This window comes from Nicotiana attenuata, unplaced genomic scaffold, assembly GCF_001879085.1.
Source record: "Nicotiana attenuata strain UT unplaced genomic scaffold, NIATTr2, whole genome shotgun sequence".
NCBI lineage: Eukaryota > Viridiplantae > Streptophyta > Magnoliopsida > Solanales > Solanaceae > Nicotiana > Nicotiana attenuata.
This window is the reverse complement of record NW_017671699.1, coordinates 109,418-117,856: the sequence shown is the minus strand read 5'-3', so window position 1 is coordinate 117,856 and position 8,439 is coordinate 109,418.

Here is an 8,439-nt window from a genome sequence, read left to right as displayed (position 1 = left end):
AGACAAGTTATATTCGACATTACGGACCCACTCCAACTTCCGGAATCGGATTCCGACCCCGATATCAAAAAGTCCACTTCCGGTCAAACTTCTCAAAAACCTTCAAATTTCTATCTTTAGCCAAATGACTTCAAAATGACCTACGGACCTCCGAATTCACTTCCGATCACGCTCCCAACCCCAGAGTCACCATACGGAGCTATTCACAGACTCGGAATCCCAAACGGACATTGATAACACTGAAATGCACTTTAAGCCAAACTTATGAAATTTCTTCCAAAAAATCTAACTTCCACAATAGGCGCCAAAACGCTCCCGGGTTATTCAAAACCCGAACCGAGCATACGCCCAAGTCCGACATCATCATACGAACCTGCTGGAACCTTCAGATCCCGATTCCGAGGTCGTTTACTCAAAAATCCCATCCTAGTTAATTCTTTCAACTTTGAGCTTCCGAAATGAGAATTCTCTTCCCAAATCAACTTCGAACTTCCCGAAACTCAATTCCGACCACGCGTACAAGTCGTAATACCTGAAATGAAGCTGCTTATGGCCTCAGACTGCTGAATGCCGCGCTAAAGCTCAAAACGACCGGTCGGGTCATTACAAGGGATCCCCCATTTGGCTTTGAACGTCGTGAGCGCCACAGCATCTATCGAGAAAGAACGGGCTCCGGATCATCCCCAGCTGGGCTATTGAAGTCAGTCCTTGACTTCCCTAGGTGGGGAACCACCTCATCTACCGTCAGAAAACAATCGTCCTCCACCAGAACCACTCCCTCTTCGAGTAGGGGTACATTGTTTTCCGGCACCGGAGCACCAACAACTCTATTAAGGTTAGAGGATGCACTAGCCATCTTCTCTTTGATTGCGAAAATCGGGAATGATAAGGGAAATATGAGAAACTGAAGGAGAAGAAGAAGAGCTGTGAAAGTCTCTCTTGAGCGATTGGGAAGCACATCATTCAAATGTAAGATTTTCGACATAAATGCCCTGAGCGGGAAAACCAAACGCCGCCATTTTGGAAATGGAAAAAGGCACGGGAAATGACGCAATGCATAGGAAACGTGCGCCATAATAACGCATGAGGAGTTTTAATGACATTCTGAACTAACGTGACGATCTGATGCAGCTCTCGAAACGTCATGACGTTACCTCGCCACGAGGAACTCTCCTCTCGCGCAAAGTGCTCAGATTTCTCACAACTTTCGAATCTCCAAAAAGGCGACCCCAATAGGTGGAGGGACTAACTGTATGGGTCGAAATCTGACCAGACGAGAATCTGCGTGAAGAGGAACGACAAGAAGTCACTTAGACCGAAGTCGTATCCATACAACGCTATAACGATACTCACCTCGGCCACGGCCGAGGTCGTGTATTCAAAACGCTTGAACGGCGAATTGGATGTTACGGCATTTCAGAGGATCAACCAATAGTACAGTCAAATGACTTAGGTATTATGGCTAATGACCGTTGGGTAAAAGAGAATACCTAGTATATAAATTAAGTGAGAGGGAGAAGAAGGGGGCTTAGAAGAGTCTCACATACAGACATATTGTCAGGGAAGGAGGGAGATCTTCGTTTCTTTCCCTCCGCTAAGGAGAAAGAAGCAAAGATGCTCAGATCCTCAGTACACATCATTAATCTCATCGTATCAAATGTGTGGGGGTCAACCTTGCTAAAGATCGGTGACCGTTTTTATCTATGTATTCTTCACTATTATGAAATGTTATGAAAATCACCATTCTTTTCTTACATAATGGGATTCAACTATGGTTATAGTTAAATCTTATGTTCTGCTGTGTTTGCTCATTCTTATCTTCTATCTTAGATCTAGGGTAAATTATCTTTGGCTAGGATTTACCTAAAATCTTCTTATTTAATCAGTTCAATATAAAGTCTATATCTTTTTGTCTAACAATACCCATATTAATTGATACATATTTTTAGTGGATTTGAGAAAATGGTTTAAAATGATTAATTAATACTATGGGTATAACAGGAAAAAAGAAATTGTCTTCTCTTGATATACTAAAAGTGACAAGTAAAAGTGAACGGAGGGAGTGTATGTGTGTGTGTATATATCTATATTATATTAAAAGTGGGAAGCCCTAAACTAAAAAGTTGAATTACTAAAATACCCTTTTACATCATTTTAATAACTTAATTATAAAAAGAAACTTATTCCTACGAAGAGTTGTCAAGCCAATGCTAAAAGTCACAACTATTCATTTTACCAATCTATCTATATTATATTAATAGTGGGAAGCCCCAAACAAAAAAGTTGAATTACTAAAATACCCTTTTACATTATTTTAATAACTTAATTATAAAAAAAAATGTATTCCTACGAAGAGTTGTCAAGCCAATGCTAAAAGTCACAACTATTCATTTTACCAAGCCAAAAATAACAATCACAACTATTCCTTGTAAGTAGTCAGTATACATGTGCATTTGTGTATGTGGTATCTTTCTCCTTCGTCCTTTATCTCTTAGTTTTCGTGTTCACACTTGGGGTGATATTGTTCTCATTTCTTTACTTTACTCAATTATATTTTAATATTTATTTTGATTCACTGTAATTAATAAATTAGTATTTATATTTCCACTGATTATTTATGTCCTTGCAAATTTCTGTCTTTAATTATGAGTATACAGTAACCTTTTCTTTTAATGAGTATGAGTATATTGTTTACTTTCATGTTAATAGTTTGTGAAGAATAATACCTATTTTAGTCGGCGGTTTATTGTTAGACCCCTTTTATATATTAAATTAGATATGTAACTAAAAAAAGTTGATTGTCCAACAATTTGATAGTCATTTTTCTTGGATTATCAATATAAATTTTATATATCCTCTATGTATGTTTCTGAATTCATCCGTTAACAAATAGTACCAAAGCAAATGTTTTAGTCTTTCTTTATGTGCTTAGGATCTGTCTTCGTTTGTGTATGTTCCTGTACATACAAAGAATACTTGGTGGGAATAGCTTTAACTAAAAAAATTTAAGGCATTCTGCATTATTTGTTAAGGGATGATAAAACAGTTCGAGTTTGGTAAATAAAATAAATCGTTAAACTTGTTTTGATATTCAGAAACTACCAATGATAATTTTTATCATAATATTTTAGATATTAATATCATCTAGTCTTTGCACACATTAATCTCCTTATCCACATTGTTTATAATGAAGTTCTGATTTACGTTCTTGCGAATGAAAGGAATAAATATTTTTTTGAAAGATATTCCGTATGAATTATAACTCCACTATTATCTACGGTAGTCTACAGACATATATGGGGCTTTTCTCTTAATTTATCTTACTTGATTACCTAAATTTTATTCAGTAAATAAAAAATGACTCATTATCCAATTCAATCCTTCATNATATCCAACCTCACAAATCGATTGGCCAAAGCCTGAACATCCAAAGCAAGCGGCCTCTGGCTGGCCGGGATATAAGAAAGACTACCCATGCTGGCAGACTTCCTACTCAATGCATCGCCCACCACATTGGCCTTCCCCGGGTGGTACAAGATAGTAACATCATAATCTTTCATCAACTCCAACCACCTCCTCTGCCTCAAATTTAACTCCTTTTGCTTGAACAAGTACTGAAGACTCTTGTGATCAGTGTACACCTCACACGTCATACCATATAGATAATGTCTCCAAATCTTCAAAGCATGAACAATGGCTGCCAACTCTAGATCATGAACCGGATAATTCTTATCGTGGATCTTCAACTGCCTCGAAGCATAGGCTATGACTCTGCCATCCTGCATCAATGCTGCACCAAGTCCAATACGGGAAGCATCACAATAGACTGTATAAGGCCCTGAACCTGTGGGCAAAACTAATACCGGTGCCGTAGTCAGGGCTGACTTGAGCTTCTGAAAGCTTGCCTCACACTCATCTGACCATCTGAACTGGGCACCCTTCTGGGTCAATCTGGTCATTGGGGCTGCAATAGATGAAAACCCCTCCACGAATCGACGATAGTAGCCTGCTAACCCTAAGAAATTCCGAATCTCTGTGGCTGATGTTGGTCGAGGCTAGTTCTTGACTGGCTCTATCTTCTTCGGGTCCACCTGAATACCCTCTGCTGATACGACGTGACCCAGAAATGCAACCGAACTCAACCAAAACTCGCACTTCGAGAACTTAGCATATAACTGGCTATCTTTCAGATTCTGAAGAACCACTTTGAGGTGCTGCTCGTGCTCCTGACTGCGGGAGTATATCAGAATATCATCAATAAAAACTATCACGAATAAGTCCAAATAAGGCCTGAACACTCGGTTCATCAACTCCATAAATGCTGCTGGGGCATTGGTCAACCCAAATGACATGACCAGGAACTCATAGTGCCCGTACCGAGTGCGGAATGCTGTCTTAGGGACATCGGATGCCCTAATCCTCAACTGATGGTAGCCAGATCTCAAGTCTATCTTTGAAAACACCTTTGCACCCTGAAGCTGGTCGAACAAATCATCAATCCTCGGCAGTGGATACTTGTTCTTTATCGTCACTTTGTTCAATTGCTGGTAATCAATGCACATCCTCATCGAACCATCCTTTTTCTTCACAAATAACACCGGCGCACCCCAAGGCGAAACGCTGGGTCTAATGAAACCCTTCTCAAGTAAATCCTGCAACTGATCCTTTAACTCTTTCAACTCTGGCGGGGCCATGCGATACGGCGGGATAGAAATGGGCTGCGTGCCCGGAGCCAGATCAATACAAAAATCAATATCCCTGTCGGGCGGCATACCCGGCAGGTCTGAAGGGAAAACCTCAGGGAACTCCCGAACAATAGGAACAGAATCAATAGAAGGGACCTCTGCGCTGGAATCACGAACATACGCCAGATAAGCTAAACACCCCTTCTCGACCATGCGTCGAGCCTTCACATATGAGATAACACTGCGAGTGGCATGACCTGGGGTCCCTCGCCACTCCAAACGGGGCAAATCTGGTAAAGCCAAGGTCACGGTCTTGGCGTGGCAATCCAAGATGGCATGATACGGGGACAACCAATCCATCCCTAATATGACGTCGAAATCCACCATGTCTAAGAGCAATAAATCAACACGGGTCTCAAGACCCTCGAACACTACCACACAGGAACGATGAACTCGATCGACCACTATAGAATCACCCACCGGTGTAGATACATATACAGGAACACCCAAGGCATCACTAGGCATAACCAAGTATGGTGCAAAATAGGACGACACATACGAATACATGGACCCAGGGTCAAATAGCACTGAAGCATCCCTATCACAGACCAGAATAGTACCCGTAATAACTGCATCTCAAGACTCAGCCTCTGGACTGGCTGAAAGAGCATAACACCGGGGTTGGACCCCACCTCCCTGAACCATATCTCTGGGACGATCGGCTGCTGGCTGGCCTCTACCTATGGCGGTCCGAGCTCCACCTCTATGATCTCTACCTCCACCTCTATGACCTCTACCCCCGCCTCTAGCTGGATGGGCGGCCTGTGGATCACCTGGTGCCTGAATCATGGGGCGAGGACCCTGCTGCTGGGAACTACCCGAAGCTCGAGGGAAAAATCTGACAATGTGACTCGGGTCACCACAACCGTAACAAGCCCTCAGCTGCTGAGACTGCTGACCCTGTCGACCTGAATGTCCTCCCCGGAAACTCTGAAGTGGCGGTGCACTGATGGGTGCTGGTGGTGCACTGAGAGACTGCTGATCAGAATAATGCGGCTGAGAACTACTACCGCCTGAAGTACCATGAGAGACCTGGAGAGCTGACTGAAAAGGCCTCGGAGGATGGCTTCTACCATAAGAATCTCTACCTCCAGACGAGGTACCACTGAATCTACCGGCATGACGGGGCCTCTTATCTGACCCATGACCACCTCCCTGTGCAAGAGCCATCTCAACTCTACGGGCCGCATTGGCCGCCTCCTAAAAAGAAATCTCACTCCCGGCCCCCATAGCCATCTGGAGACGGATCGGCTGAATCAAACCATCAATAAACCTCCGCACCCTCTCTCTCGGTGGAGAGTATAACAATAGCATGGCGAGCTAGATCAATGAACCGGGTCTCATACTGTGTGACAGTCATAGAGCCCTACTGAAGGCGCTCAAACTGCCTGCGAAGAGCATCTCGCTGAGTAACGGGGAGAAACTTCTCCAAGAACAACTCTGCAAACTGGTCCCAAGTCAGAGATGGCGACCCTGCTGGTCTGGCTAAACAATAGTCCCTCCACCAAGTCTTGGCGGATCCAGATAGACGAAAGGTGGCGAAGTCGACCCCATTGGTCTCCACAATACCCATAGTCCGAAGAACCTCATGGCAGTTGTATAAGAAATCCTGGGGGTCCTCTGAAGAAGTACCGCTGAATGTGATGGTGAAGAGCTTGGTGAACCTATCCAGCCTCCACAAAGCATCTGCAGACATAGCCGCTCCATCGCCGGTCTGAGTCACAATACACGGCTGAACTGCCACAGCTGGCTGAACCGCTGGAACCTGATCCTGAGGAGCTACCTGCTCCGGAGTACGTGTAGCAGGAGTATGAACCCCTCCTCCAGCCTGAGAAGTGGCTGGTGCTACTGGAAGCAAACCCGCTCGAGACGCTCTCCATAAAGCCTACCAACCTGGCCAAAGTATCCTGAAGAACTGGGGTGGCTATAAACCCCTCTGGGACCTGAGCTGGGCCCACCGGAGCTGCTAGGGCTGGAACCTCCTCATCATAATCAACATGAGGCTCCACCTCTGGGACTGCTGCTCGGGGCTGAGCTCTGCCCCGGCCTCGGCCTCTGGCACGGCCTCGCCCTCGCCCTCGCCCTCTGCCCCTCGTAGGAGCTACTGTTGGGGGCTCGGGCTGCTGCGCGGTAGAAGAGGAAGCACGTGTTCTCGCCATCTGTGAAAGAATAGAGTAGAAAGACAATCAGTATTTGAGAAACAGAATCGCACGACAAGAAAGAACAAAAGTGAAGGTTTCCGAACTCTGTAGCCTCTGGGGGATAAATACAGACGTCTCCATACCGATCATTCAGACTCTACCGAGTTTGTCCGTGAGTTGTGAGACCTATGTAACCTACTCTGATACCAACTTGTCACGACCCGGATTTCCCACCCCCGGGAGTCGTGATGGCGCCTACTATTAGGAGCTAGGCAAGCCAACTATTTATTATCTCTTTTAGCAAACCTCGACGTTAATAAAAATAACGAAACATTTAATAGAAAAACGGAAGTCTTAAATATAAATAACGGAAAGCAATGCGGAAGTTCAATAAAACTCTACCCAAGAACTGGAGTCACAAACTCACGAATGTCTAGAGAATGCTAAATACAATGTCTGAATAAAAACATAATTCTGTTTGTTCCGGTACAAAGGATAACAAACTAAAGTAAAGATAGAAGAGACTCCGGGCCAAGCGGACGCCAGTAAGGCTACCTCGGGATCTCTGGACTGAAGTCAGCTCCCAAAACTCCTACTGCTGTCCAAAAGCTGCTCCGGCACCGTGATCTGTGCAAAAAGATGCACAGAGTGTAGCATCAGCACAACCGACCCCATGTGCTGGTAAGTGCCTGGCCTAACCCCGGCGAAGTAGTGACGAGGCTAGACCGGACTACCAACAAACCTGTGCAGTTCAATATATATATATGCAATATAAAGGTATACAGAAATTAACCAGTCAAGGGGGAGGGGGAGCATGCTGTAGGGGCTGTAACAATTCAGGTATAAAATCAATAATTGAGGAATGAAACAGTACAACTACAATAGCAACGATAGTAGGAAATCAATAGTTGCACGGCACCATCCTTCGTGCTTTTACGCTCATTCTCACCCAATCAATCATATGAAGTGCACGGCATCACCCTTCGTGCTTTACCTCACAAAATGATGGCACGGAATGACCCTTCGTGCATAAACACTCATATCATGGCACGGAATGTTCCTTCGTGCATTAGTAATCAAAACAGGGCACGGAATGTTCCTTCGTGCATTAGTATTCATGTCACAATCGTGCACGGCATCAACCTTTGTGCTTTATCACTCGTCCTCACCCAAACAACAATCACAAACAATGGGGCGAGGGGATAGACAAACAGTAATAGAAGTCCCGTCAAGGGAAACACAAGCAAACAATTAAATCCCGGCAAGGGAACAACAATAATAACTTCCACATCCCGGCAAGGGAGGTAATCAATACACGAATACGGCCCGACAAGGGAGTAATCACATTTCTTTCTCTTTCTTTCTTTTCTTACTCAATAATTACTTTATCATTCGAGCCAACGCTCCAAAGAGTTCACAAAGCATAATTCTTTCTCGTACTCTTCACATTATATAGAGTTAATCAATTACACGAGGAAGAGTCACAACAAAATAGGAATAAACACAACATACGGACTCACGGTCATGCTAGACACCAGTGTATAGATACTCGT